This window comes from Silene latifolia, chromosome 1 (genome assembly GCF_048544455.1).
Source record: "Silene latifolia isolate original U9 population chromosome 1, ASM4854445v1, whole genome shotgun sequence".
NCBI lineage: Eukaryota > Viridiplantae > Streptophyta > Magnoliopsida > Caryophyllales > Caryophyllaceae > Silene > Silene latifolia.
In genome coordinates, this window is record NC_133526.1 from 138719827 (window position 1) to 138735039 (window position 15213).

Below are 15213 nucleotides of genomic sequence, written 5' to 3' on the forward strand. Positions count from 1 at the left end.
GGAATAAGGCTAGAGCCTGATCCCGCTCTATCCGAGCTACCCTCCTGCACATATCCAAAAGAAGATCGTCACGACGCCCATGGTCCATGACCTTAGGTGCCTCAAAAACAGGAGGTGGAATAAAATTGACCGGTAAAACCGGCTGAGAGGTAGAGGGTGTGGGTGTAGGCGTGGGCGTGGGCGTGGGTATAGGCCCAACATGTGAAGGTCTAGACCCCTCTCCAACTTCCGTAATAGCAGGGGAAGCCCTCTTCCGCTTCCTAGAAACGACAGGAGAGAAGTCCAGGAGGTAAGACGGTGGAGGTGGAGGTAATCTACCCATCACAGTAGTCAAAGGTGAAAGACGGGGTAGAGAGGGTGAAGGTAAGGTCACGGAAGTGTAAGTACCAATCTTCCACGTCCTATGGTCATAAGCAAGCCAGTTCATTGAATACATAACAGAAATGTCAATAACATTATCCTTCTCAAAATATTTAAGACCACGGGGAAAGTGAGGAAAAAAACGGCGGGCAATACGAGTCACTAGTCCACCCGACGCTATCGTACCCGATACTTTTAACCCGACAGAGTTAAAATGCTGAGCTATAAAAAAAGCAATGTTAAAAACAAATGGGTTACCGTAGTCAATGTTCAGGTACCCAGCTAAGATAGACAACTCAGTATTATTAATATTGTTAGGCTCATGACGCAAAAAATAGTTTCTCCAAGCAGACGGAAAAAGTAGCAGGTAGAGGGTACATAGACGTGGGCACCACGATGCTAACCATAAGGAATGTGTGAAAGTGTAGCCCAAAGCTGATGCGTGAGCTTCCTAGGAGGCTCAAGACAACCATCACTAACTAGACCTAAACAATCACCGAACTCAGCTAAAGTCTAGGAAAAGGTGGTGTTAAACAGTCGGAAAGTGACGCAAGTGCTCCCATGGTCAGTCGCATAGGCCGCAGGGTGGAATTCAAAAGAGCTAAAGAATTCTAAGGTGAGTGTCCTATAGGTGAGCTCCTTCAAATTGGCAAATCCCGACCTTCCCGTCCTTTTTAGCAGGTCAACAACGGGCGCTAAAATTCTTAGGGTCTCTAGGGCAGGTCGACACAAGAAACGGGTCGAGGTCATGTGACATTCCATTAAATTTAAAAAACGAGTACGGTGGGACGGGGACAAAAATCTTACCTCCGGAAACTCAGGTAGAGATTCCGTAGAAGTGTCCGCAACATTTCTAGTAGGAACCCGTAACGCGACAGCACGGAAACCCGTGCCCATCCCGGACCGTGAACCAGCAGTAGCTGTGACAGCAGCAGTAATGACAGCAGTGACGGGTGTCGACACAGCAGGGGTCGACATCACAGGAGTGTTGGAATATGTGTCCTCCGACAATAATGCGATCACAACTGTCGATCATGATGATCACATGTTTAAGTCTCATTTTAAGAATACATGTGGGATGTAAATATTTTACAGTCAACTGGTCCATACATATCTATTTTAGTTTGCATGCATAAGATTTGTAATTAATTTTATGACTAAATTAATTAGAACATATATGAATATGTTGAGTATAATGAGATATAGATTACTAACAAGCGGTATCATGAGCCTTAGGTTGTTTGCATGCAAATCGGTTATAGTTTTCCGAGTTATACGATTAACATATAAAACTTATAAATTTGTGTTTATTATGACATATCACGAAATTTATTTTGCATGGTAAAGTTTCTGATTCTAAAATGTATTTAGGACATTTTGGTTAATTTATGGATTTTTATTGGTCATTTTATTTAATAATGGCATTAAAAATGTGATTTTATGATAAAAATATCATTTTCGGACTAAAATTAGCTAAACTTAGAATTTTCCAGTGGTTTTTGGATATGTTTTCACATATATTATTTTTAGATGACTTATAAAATTTCATAATTTTTGGAGTTTGTATGCTCGAAATATGGATTTTTCATGATAAAAATCGAATTTAAAGGAAAAATAGGTTAATATGAGATATATTTCGAATCTGGTCATATAAATTTAGTATGTTGTCACATGCAATTTTACAAGATGTGTGTAAAATAATAGGCTATACTGAAGTCTTTATGCATGATTTATGAATTTTTGTTGAAAAATAGTATAAATAGTGACTTTAATTAGTATAAATTGCTAAAACATACTTCATGACTTAGGAAAAACGTCACATGTTGCTTTTTATTACCTATTTCAGATCTAAAATTGAAAAGTTGATAAATATAATTTTTCTCATGTTTTTATGATAATATTTGATAAATCCGATAAACCGCAACATTGTTTTTCCCGAAAAATTTTGAAATTTTTTAACCTAAGTTTTTGGACATTATGAGTGTCATGGTATTTTTTCCAGAATTTTCATGAGTTTTAAATTTCAAATTTCAAATTTATTTGAAATTTTTGTGATTTATTTGAAGTTTATAGCATTTTATCGTAATTTTGAGTTCATTTATGAACAATTTTAAGAAATATAAGTTAATTATAGTCAAATAGTTAGTGGAGACTAATTTTGAGTCCTAAGTTGGTTAGGGTAATTAACTTGTGCATAAATATGATTATATGTAATTTATTGTGATTTTAAAAGGTTGAATCACGCAAATCCGTAAAAACCGTTTAATATACGATATTGGCTCCTTAAAGGCGATTTAGCATAAAATTGGGCATGTTCATACATATTATAATGCTGTATTTTATTTATGATTGTCATATTTTAATTTTATGTAATTTTTTGAATTATGTAATTTTTACTTAGTATGGCCTTAGTTTTTAATTGGTATTACCCGAAATGCATGGGAATATCAATTCGGTTGTAATTTATTGTGATCTCGTATCACCGTTTTGTAATTTAATAGATTTATTTTATTTTAAATACAAATGTATAATAGGAAATTATGTAATTTGTTATGTAATTTATTTATTCCGGAGATCCTTGAAGACGATGTCACTCAAGAAGGCGATACATTAAAGACGGCGTTACCTCGAGATGTGTGCCAAAACCGAAGTTCAAGGGACCAATGGAGTTGGTTTCCGAATCTGTAATAGTTAATTAGATTTTAATATTTAGGAAGGCCATACTAGGATTTCTTTATGCTTTGCATTTTATTTATATGTTGCATGCATCGCTAAATCGCCATAACTAAAACATGCATTATCATTTTAATCGAGTTTATCGACCGTGTCAATTACAATTATCGTAGTTCACCGCTTTAGTTCACTTAAAACGTGATAGATAATAAATTGACGTGACCTCTCGCTATAATAAATAATTGAGACTTAGCCTTACCAAAAAGTAGAAACCATGAAAACCTATTTCGCGAGGGAGTGCACTCGGCCCCCCCGAGGTACAAACCTTGTTACGTAGGGGAAGTGGGTGATAAATGTCTATCCACCGAATTCATGTTGATGAGGGTTTCATCGGCTACCCCGTGCTCAAGTTAATGTGAATTTGGATCATGGACACATTTATTCGAAATTTGGGTTGAACTCAACAAAAGTATTGATAAGGGTTTCATCGGCTACCCCGTGCCCTTGTCGGATGTGTTTTGGGCTAAAGATAAATGTTAATGTAATTTTATCGACCGAGAGTTCTAAAAGTAGAATCGATTAAAGAGTTAATCCACCGAGTTATATTGATAAGGGTTTCATCGGCTACCTCGTGCCCAAGTTAATATGAATTTGGATCTCGAAATAATTTATCATAGTTGGGTAGAGGTCACTATGTAAATGCTTTACTTGTTATTTACAAGTATTAATAAAACGATAGATGTTAAGTTTTCCACTATTCCGCTATCATATTGTTCTATTTCTTCACCACAATTTTTATACGATATCATTTCGATTCAAAACTCCATTAAAACATCGCAACTAAAGACAAAATTTGAATTTTCTTCTAAAAAACCTCGAATTAACCATTGGAAGGATCTCATGTGAAGAGTATAGATAAAAGTTATTCATTATCAAACAGGTTTTTGATTCTTGACTAACACATCTACTTACAATGGATTATTTTTCATATACTTAATTCAATTAAGTACATTGAAGCAGTAAATTGTTTTGGTAATTAGATTTGTCAGAATTCGTAATTGAGCAAAATAACGCAACCACTTCAATTGAATTGAAGAGTAGTCTTCATAAGATTCAACTTTACTTCTCTAAGTAAAGATTCTTTGAAATGAGTGGGAGTATTCTCTTAAACCGTTAAGAAAAGGACGAGGTTCAAGAAGTAAAGATTAGAATGGAATTGATACAAGGTAATGTTAAAAGTAAAGTTATTGAGAATAGCGATACTAAACCTATCAATCCCGACCGATAAAGTTTCCATTGTCTTAAATGTTGGACACTAGAAAGGAAACTACCCCAAATTATTGAAGAATCAGCAAGTTAGTTGTGGGACATCTAAAGAGACCTTCTTCTTTAAGTGTTTATTTGATTAACATAAATTTTTGCTCGTACCATTCCGTCAATATTAGAAACCGATGGTGGTTTTCATCATTGCATGCGATACGTAGGATGATGAGAATATGACGACTAGCAACAATAATTTCGAGAGATAGAGTCATTGTGTACTCAATCTGGTTTTGGGATTATTATTGACCTTAATTATGACTATTAAGTGAATAAACTCCAAATAAGAATATAAACTTGTTAAGATACAAAAGAGGTTTCACTTTTGTGACCCTATACACCATGATTTGATGTATGGCTAGCCCATTATCAAGGTGATTATATTCAAAACCAAACTAGAATGATATATCATGTAGATGATGCAAGACTCAAATTGGTAACCCAAGATTAAGCCTTAAATTCTGGAATAATGAACGCAAAGAGTTATCAAGTACTCTTGAAACCATTAGATCTTATGGTATATGTGTGTCTTGTATTCAAAGCAAGATGTCTCGTGCCTTTTGATTGAAAAGGAGATCGAGGTTGTAATTCATTGATCCAAAATAGGTTGATCATTTTCTTTTACCAACGATTTAAGTTGACGCTAATGTGTTCACGTAATAAGGTAAATGGAGAAATCTTTGAAGAAGTTCAAAGAGTTCAAAGAATCATGATTTAGCCGTGATGGGATTATCAAAGTGAAGACTTTGATATAAGCCAAAGGAAATGTGATATAGTATCACAAATTAATCTCTCTTAGTAGGAATTACGGGACAATGTGTGGTTGGATAAAGAATTCAAACTCCATTCGATATGGTTTGAACTTCAATCAAGTTACTTTGAGTTACTTGATCCTTTTGGGGATTTTATCGTTTTGCCTAAGTTGTTTTTTTTTTTCCCACAACTCAATACAAGGCTTAGAGCCATGAAAATCCAAAATAAATTCGAAGTGAATTGTTAGATATCAAAACTTGATTGGTGGCAAAGGGTTTTGCACTAGTTGAAATGCTTAAGTCTATTTGGATCTTCTTAGGGATTGTGTTTCATTATGATGATATACATATAGCAAGTGAATCTAAAACCCATTTCTTCAATTAGAAGGAATGTATTCAATACATGTCTTGAGTTTTGTAGATTCTTACAATCCTAAGATAATGTGAAACTTAAGAGAGGGTCTTAAGTAGGACATCAATGAGTTGGAATCAATGTTTTGATCATGTTATAAAACTTTTCTCGATAAGTCGATAAGTTGTGTTTATACATGGAGTTTAGTGGGAGTTACGGAAATTTTAATTAGTTTAATATGTGGATGACATATTGATCATTGGGAATGATTTAAGACTTGGAGATATATATATAATACATCTTAATATCCGGATTTATGGAGATAAATCCACATGATATTAATGTCAAATAAGGAGTCTTATGTTGATAAGGTTCATGACTAGTTCAATCGAATTGAACATATTTGATTGATTCTATTTGCTTCCGCTGCCGGATCAATTAAATAGGAAATGATGTATAACACTTCATATACTTTGAGTATGATGAATTGTTTCAAATCGAATTTAAGTAATAGTTACCAAGTAAGCCATAAAGATTACCCTTAAGTACTTGCAGAAGCATTAAGGATTTAATGCAAAGTATTTTTGATGCAATTTTGTGTAAGGGTGTTACACAAATGACAATTGAGATTGCGCATGGTTTCCGACAAAACCATAATCAAAACACATTAGGATGGTTAAGATACCATTGTGGCTATGTTATTTAAGAAATAGATTTTCTAGAATCGTTCTAGGCAATAAAGAACAAATGAGAAATATTTACAACGGAAATTGAGTACACTTACAATCATGAGATGTGCAAGAAGGATGAGTCCCGCACACTGTGAAAACAGTGGGAGCTATTCTAAGGCTAGAAAGCCTATGTCTAGATTGGATCTAGACACGTACTCAGGAAGTTTTGTAATGCAAATGTGTACATTACAAAGGAAAACGAGTATGTAGTAAGGTTGAGTAAGGTACAAGAAGTTGATAAAACCTACAAACCAAAGCCTTCTCATAGGCTTAATATGGTGGGTGATGTCATTTCAATTGAATTGAAATGAACAACTACATTCAAGATCAAACTGGATTATAGAATATGAAGTAGTAATCAGGTATTGACTATTCATATGTGATAATCACATTTGTCGTTCGAGTTTTTATATCTGAAAACTCCTTTTATACTTTGTTACATCCAAACGGGTTGTAGTGACAATTGAACCCCGTTAAAGTGAACTCGGATTAACATAGTATTCGCCCATAGTCACTTGTATGAGGTGACGACTCGAAGTGACTAGAGTGTGATGCGATTGATGACAAGTTCAAGTGCCATGAAGTCATGTGAGATGACTAGTCGATCGCATAGGCAGACTATTAGGAACACTTTGTCGAGCCTTATGACCGCTTATAGAGTTCTGGAAAATTTATATAGCCTGGTCGTGGCCAGAGCTACTATAGTTTTCTAATGAGTCGATTCTTATGACTAAAGACTGTTCGCCTAAGATGGCACAATTTCAGATTAACTTTGATTTGTGTTACTACGACCTTCGTAAATGGGGTCAAATGGGCATATTTTGGGTTATGATGGCTGTGGCTAGTCGAAGGGAATAAGTGCAATAGGAATTGTCCACCCCTTGTCAGGGTTATAACAATATCTCAGGGCCACTCGAGGAGTAATGAACTGGAAATGCGTGGCCACGCTCGGAAGGTATCTATGGCAGATAATTCCGGTCAATCAGTTATTCTCCAGATCGAGGAAACCACTCTCGATATGATCACTTGCAAGTACGACCTGAAAGACACCTTGCATTGAGTGGGAGATAGTAATAGGACAAGAGAATTGGTGACGCACACTTGTCGAGGACTAGTGGGAGATTGTTGGAATATGTGTCCTCCGATAATAATGCGATCACAACTGTCGATCATGATGATCACATGTTTAAGTCTCATTTTAAGAATACATGTGGGATGTAAATATTTTACAGTCAACTGGTCCACACATATCGGTAATGATTGGCTGACAAGAGTTTGACATTACTGTTGTGCGATGGTGGTGATCAGTTGATCCCCTTAGGTCATACCTATAGGGAAATACTTTTAATTGATTATTTAATTAATCTTATGCCGATACGGGTTAATTAAATTGCTTAAAATTAACGGATGATTTTGTGAGTAAAGTTAACGTGTGTTATTGTAATTCGATTAAATTAGATACGGTCTAAATAATCGAATTGTTTTATTACTTGGATAAAATTATTGTTTACGAAACAATTGAAATTGAATTGAGATTGAATGAATGATTAATTATAAATACAAGATGTGTGATTTATAATTGACAAACCATTTTGGTAAAAGTAATTACGAATTACTAGTTGATTTTGTAAATGACATATTTTATGAGTATGTTGATTTTTTAATATGTTAAAAATACATTACATTGTGACATGTCATGTAACATGTTACATGTGACAAAATTGACAAATGACAAAATAAAATGGACCTCCCATTTTATAGGCATGTACCGAAATATTGGAGGGAGTTAGTGGAAAAATTGTGTAAATTGTTTTAAGTGGAAAACACAATCATGAAAGCTAACTAATAGCCTTGCATGCCTATCATTTTCTTGGGTAGAAAAACTTGCCCATGCATTGGGCACATATACTCCCTCCAACCGGTTTCACCATGAAAAATAGAGAGTGTTTCCTCTACAATTATTCATTCACTCTTATCATAATTTTTCTAGTGTAAGAAAATAAATACTCTCCACAATTTGTGAAAATTCTAGAGAAATAAACTCACTAATCTCTTCTCTCTCTCAACCGAAAAACAAGAGAGAACAATAAATATTTTGTGTCAAATTTTAAGTAAGACTAATCCTAATACCAGATCATATTATTTTAGTCTTTAAGAAGTATTCCTTGGGTATTCACTTTTGGGAGAGATTCTATACTTGAATCTTTGTTCATCCATTAATTGGAATGCTCAAGAACTAACAAGAAGGAGATCTTGTTGGTGCCCTTTTAATCCGAAAATCATATGGTGAGAAAACGATTTCTTCACTTATCTATTTTAGTTTACATGCATAAGATTTGTAATTAATTTTATGACTAAATTAATTAGAACATATATGAATATGTTGAGTATAATGAGATATAGATTACTAACACGGAGGAGCAGCTGTAGCAGTAACAACAGGAGCAGTGGTAGCAGCAGTAGTAACAGTGGCGGCAGCAGGGACCACTGTCAGAGAAGGCGACGAAGAAGCAGCAGCAGTAGACGAAGCAAGCTTCTCGATTCCGGAGAAGCAAGTTCCAATTCACAATCAATCAACAAATTCGAATTTCCCCAAATCAATTTCCAAAACCCTAATTTGTGTAAAACTAAGGGAAATTGCAATTAAACAATAAAGATTAGGGAAAGGGAACTTACTTAAATGATTACTTAACAATATAATCAATCAAAACCAAAGATAACTCAAATTAATCGAGTTAAGTCGATTTTTCGCAACCCTAATTTCGAAAATTCTCCAAATTAAACCGAAATTTTTTGATGCAAATAAGGGTAATAGGGTTTAATTGATGCTTGAAATGTATTTGGGCAATTTAATTGGTAAAATTGGGGAAGAAATTGGAGATTTAGGTTGAGGGAATTAAGGGTTTATCGAAGGGATTGGGGAAGAAATTAAGACAAGCGTATGAAAATAAAGTGAGGAAAAGGAAACTCCCTCGACTGATAAACGCTGAAACTGCTCGATCGAGTGATTTGAAGGTGCTCGATCGAGAACCCCTAAAAATTGCTTGCTCGATCGAGTGTTTGGAACAACTCGGTCGAGGACTTTCACTTGGGCATTTGCTCGATCGAGCACATAAAGTGGTCGATCGAGGGCTTCTTTCTTGACATGCTTCCCAATGATTAGAATTTCTCACAAAACCAGCAATAAACGCAATAATATTTCCCGCAAAACACCAAACACAAAAATACGCAGTCTATATTCGGTCCTAAGCTAAATAAATCTATCTAAAATATTATGAAAGTTTATAACTAATAACTAATTAAATGTCTAGGGGAAATTCAAATTACAAAATGTTACAAACGTGATAGCGTCCCGTATCATCTTCCGAAGGAATTAAATAGCCCAAAGCTGGGCTTCTGGCTCGACAAGGTTCCTTTCGCATAAGGGACCTCCGTCTTCAATTTCCAAACAACTGAGCCATCAGAAGGAGAATAGCACATCCCGTAATCAGCATCCTTCCTCTTTGCTTTGTTAGGCTTCTTCTTTTCATGGCCCCCATGATCTTTAATGCCATTAGTGCTAGGCTCCAATTGCAATGCACCAAGTCCGGCAACGGGATCTCCACCGTCCACTTCGTCAAGTCCTGCAGAAGCAAAAACATCAGAATGGTCCTCCAATTCGCGCCCAGACTGGGGCGACGGTGTCATAACAGCAGTATATAACTCAATAATAGTACTAAAGAGATCCGCATCGAGGTCTAGAGAGGGAATAGTGTTGCAGGGAATGACTTGCATAGGCGCCCTACGAACATTGTATTAGGTGAATGTCAAATCCTCCCCACCCACTGAAGGAGCGGGTCGTTGTCCGCCATTAAACACATTTATACCCAACTACTAGCATAGCAAGCAAGTCGGGGTCGATCCACGGGACGGGGGTACTCAAAATTGTTCAATCTAATTATAGTTGCACTTAGGGTTGTCACAATTGAAATGGGTTGAGGATTCTAAACTAATGAAAGCAATAAAGTAAAGCAAGCAATAAAGTAAATAAAGATGTAAACAAATAATAAAGGATACTAGGATGTCATGGGATCATAGGGAATCATGGTAAGATAGCATAAATGAGTTATATAGATGCAAGCAATTTATTATTGTTGGAATTGAGTTAGTTCATGTCTTATAATTCATAAGAAGATTTGGGTCCTGGAGCCGAGTCATTTGTGACATTACAACACCTACAATTCGACTTAATTCTTCCTATTAAACTACATGCATGATAAACCAATTCCTAGGGAAACGTACATCTCGGAACCGAGTCTGTTAAGACTTTACAACACCTATAAGTTGACTTGGGTTTTCCCTATTTCAACTATAAGCAAGGTCTAACAAGGCTTGAGTTGGTTTATATCTTACAAGTCCTGTTGAATAGATAAGAGATGGGTAAAACATGCAAGGTTTCATAGTCTAGCATTTCATCAAACATGATATGTGCATAAGTTGAAGAACAATAAGAAAGAATTCATATGAACTCATTAAGGATAAATTTATCCCATGATTAACTCCCCTAATCCCCAACTAATCCTAGTTAAGTAACTACTCACTTATTATCAGGAAAAACATGTCATCAATGATGTCAATCATCACAAAAAGTATAAACATGATAAAAGAGTGAAGAAATAAGCAATAAAGAGTAAAGAGTAAAGGAATTATACCAAACTTAAGATGAACAATTGGAAAGGAAAGAATAATAGAAGAAAACTTGATTGATTGATGAAGAGTTGTCAATTCTCCAATAAAAACCCAATACTCTTCAATTACCCAGTAATAGACTTGAACAATAATTAAGGAAAGATTAATGTGTAATTTTGTGGAATGATTAAAGGATAATCTATTCTAATCTACTCCTAATCTAATCCAAGGAAGGTTTGCCTCCACTAAGAGGGCTTAATTTTAATCTAAAAACATGGTAATTAGCTAGGTAATACAATGGAGTATATATAGTGGTACAGCATTAGGTTAAGTAAGGGTAGATTAGTAAATAACAATGCTTAAGTGTTGAATAGAGCTTGCAAGTCCCGAGGGACATGCACGGATCATGTAGCAACTCCCAAGGAAATCCTCGCGTCCTGGCCTAAAGCATGCTGAGTCCTGTAAGGGAATCATCTCGTCCCGAGTGAAAAACGCGCATTCTGAGCCTCAACCCGAGCGGGTTGAGATTGTCCCGAGCGGGTTGAAGGACAACTCGAGCGGGTTGTTCTTGACCTGAGCGGGTTGAGCTGCAGTTTCCCTTTTTCTTGCTTTTAAGCATATGATCCTTCTATAAACTCTTTATTCTACATCCTTGGTCATCATTCTTGCCTTCTCTTCATATTAGTCCATCCAAGATCGTCAACAAGCTTCCGAATATGCATGAGAGATGGGGATTCCGCCTCATTATCTTCTTTCCTACAAGACATATAGAATGCAATAGGAAAGCAAAATAGGAAAGAATTGAAAGATAAAATGGCCATGAAATGCTATAGTAGTATGCAAAATAGGTTCAATTAGGGGACTAAATGTGCGCAATTAAGAGTCACATCACCCACCTGAATGGTTAAGGTCTAAGCCCGGACATCAATTACTGCATGAGCAGTATACAAAAATGGTCTTCCCAAAATTATGGGAGTGTATGAGTCCTCGGGTATGTCTAAGACTACAAAATCAACAGGAATAAAGAATTTCCCGATCCTAACAGGGATGTCCACTAAGACTCCTAACGGCCGCGATAATGAGCGATCGGCCATCTGTACGGTCATGTTTATGCATTGAAACTTTGTCAAACCCAGTCTCTTTGCGAGAGACAGGGGTAAGACCCTTACCCTAGCCCCTAGATCACAAAGCGCATTATCAATCAAGTAAGTCCCAATATGATAGGGAATTGAAAAACTACCCAGATCAGCCAACTTCGGTGGAGTCTTATTCTGAAGAAGTGCGGTGCACTCCTCAGTCAAAGCCACCATTTCGACTTCATCTACATTCCTCTTACGTAAAAGAATTTATTTCATAAATTTTGAGTAAGAGGGTACCTTGGTGAGTAACTCGGCAAACAGCACGTTAAGTTGAAGACTTCGCAAAAGATCGACAAATCTGCCAAATTGTTGTTCTGTCTTTGTCCTCCGTAGCCTCCCTGGAAATGGAACTTGGGACTTATAGGAATTATCCTTATTCATAGATTTATCGTCCAAATTAGATTTAGAGGACAAATTATCACTCTCAGCATTAACATTACTCGATCGAGCACCTTCACTACTCGATCAAGAGGTTTTCTCAGAAATTTTGCTCGATCCAGCAGTTTGGGATGCTCGATCGAGAGGCCTGTTTTCCTCACTGCTCGATCGATCACTTTTATTCCCTCGATCGAGCACTTCATCAGTAAACTTGCTCGATCGACTATAAGAAACCGGTCGATCGAGTACATCTCGTGAATCAATCTCTTTTTTGTGAAAAGACGCCTTCCCATGAACAGTAGCTTCAATCCCCGAGTCTAAAAATTCAGCATTCTCCTTAGGCATTTTGGGTCCCTCATAGGAAAGACCACTCCTTAAACTGATCATATTTACCGTCTCATGCGGTTTCTTGTCTGGTTGTGATGGTAATTGACCCGGTTGTCTCGAAGCTTGCTTAGTAGCCAATTGAGCTAATTGGGACTCAAGCAATTTAATAGAAGCATCCTTTGCTTGGTCATTTTTCTGCATTTGAAGTTCAAGTGTTTGCACTAGTGACTTCAACTCAGCTATGTCATTATTACCACTAGAAGAGGCACCTTGCTGATGCGGCGGTGGGAAAGAAGCAGGCTTTTGAAAGCCTTGTTGTTGATTTCGATGAGGCGGAACATAGGTTTGTTGTTGCTGCGGTGGAGATGTAGCATTCAACACATTCTGGCTAGACCACCTCAAATTGGGATGAACTCTAGCTTGACTATTAAAGTAGGAGCCTCCTTGCCTAAATTATTGAAAGGCATAGACTTGCTCCTTCTCAGCTAAACACTCCACTGCATTATGACCAGCAGCTCCACATCTCTCACATGAGACGGTCTCTTGTCTAGATAAAAAGTGAACCGTCTGTTGATTTCTCGCAGCCTGCAATTCTAACTTATCAAATCTTGCATTCATGGCTTCCAGTTGAGCCACAAGTGCACTATTGTCTCCAGCAACTGTTCTAGTACCACTTCTTAGACTCCCATATTCAGCACAATGGCTAGCCATATCCTCTATAATATGCCAGCATTTATCATCATCGATATTCTACTGAAATCTTCCATAGGCAGCAGCATCTAAAAAAGTACGGTGGTAATCATACTACCCATTGTAGAATTGGTTGTACAAAAACCACTGGTCAAACCCGTGATGTGGGACAGACCTAACCAGCTTCTTAAACCTACTTCATGCTTCATACAAGTTCTCAGTGGGATTTTGTTTAAAACATGTAATCTGCCCTCGCAATGCATTAGTTCTGACACGGCTATCGCAACCCTATCAAAAATAAAACCAACCGGCTCTACTAATGCAGCAGAGGTAAGTCGGGTATCGTATCCACAGGGAGGCGGTCACTATCTACTCGTTATTCAGTCTGTCCATGGTCACAAAGCGGGGGGTTTGAGTTGTTTAAACTAAACTAATGAACTGAATTAAAAGCAAAGGATCGAGAGAAAATATAGAGAGAGATGGCGGGATGTCGGTTCACCATGATATTACACAAATAAGCTAAAGGTAGGTCACTCGGTCTGATGTGAGAAGGGGAGTGGAAAGGTCCTTCCGATCCGTTATCCGCCCTAAAATATTACTAACTTAGCTTCCGCCCTCACGAGAGTAGTCTATTGTTCACAACAGGTCTGTTCATTCCAATCTTCCGATCTAGGTCTGCATTTAACCAGTTTAATTTCTTCAGTTGCATGCATTCAACCTAAAAATTATAGTTATATTGCTATAAAACAATTCTCACAATAAAACCTCCTAAACCAATTAAAGCATCATTATTTTACTATCATGGCTCCCCTAATCCTAGCATTAAAGAATTAGCTACGCATAAATGTAAATAAAACAAGAACGAAAGATAAAGTAAGAACAAACATGGTAGGCAGAGATGTGCAAAAGAGAAATAGATAAAATAGAAAGATAGTAAGAGAAGGATTACACAAAATGAGATCCGGAAAATAGAAAGAGCAACGTCGAACCACAAGCTGAGATAAAAGTCGTATGAAAGATCCTCTTGAACCTAATTAAGTCTCTCCTTTTTATAGGAGAGATATTTATTTAACCTAAGATATTAAATAAACAAGTTATCGCAGGAAAATATCACGTCAGACAATAAAGTACTCGATCGAGTACATTGAAACAACTCGATCGAGTAATCTTCAGTCAAAGCCTCTCGATCGAGGACTTCTTCTTCTCGATCGAGGAACACCATTAGAGCACTTCTCGATCAAACATAAGAAGTATTCAATCAAAGTCTTCTCATCTTCCAAAAGATCTCGATCGACCTGATTGTCCAGCAAAACCTCTCGATCGAGTGGAACTACCACTGAATCCGCCATAAGTCGTGTGATTAGGCTTCCAAGACAACTTCACGCATCCCAAGGCAGCAATATTTCCGCTCCAATTCTTCCATCTCCTAAATGCAAGCTAAAGGAACAACAAATGTCTCAATTCTCCTTCTTTCGGGCCATTTCTGCAACTAAAGTCAAACGAACCAAAGTAGAATATTCAGGGCATTTCTTAGCATGAAACTAAGGGAATCGCATAGAAATAGGTGCGTAAGAGGCTCAAAAAGACTATATAAAATGCACGTATCAAATCACCCCAAACCATTCCTTTGCTTGTCCCCAAGCAAATATATGCAACTAACTAATGGGACAGAATAAAAACTCAGAGCCAGCTACAAATGCCCACTTAAACCAATTTAATGCAAGCAAACTAATACTTATAACAAAAACTGTCAAATGCAAACGAGTTATGAGATGTTTATAATAAAGTTGAACCGTCAATATTGCAAGACCTTTAAAAATGGA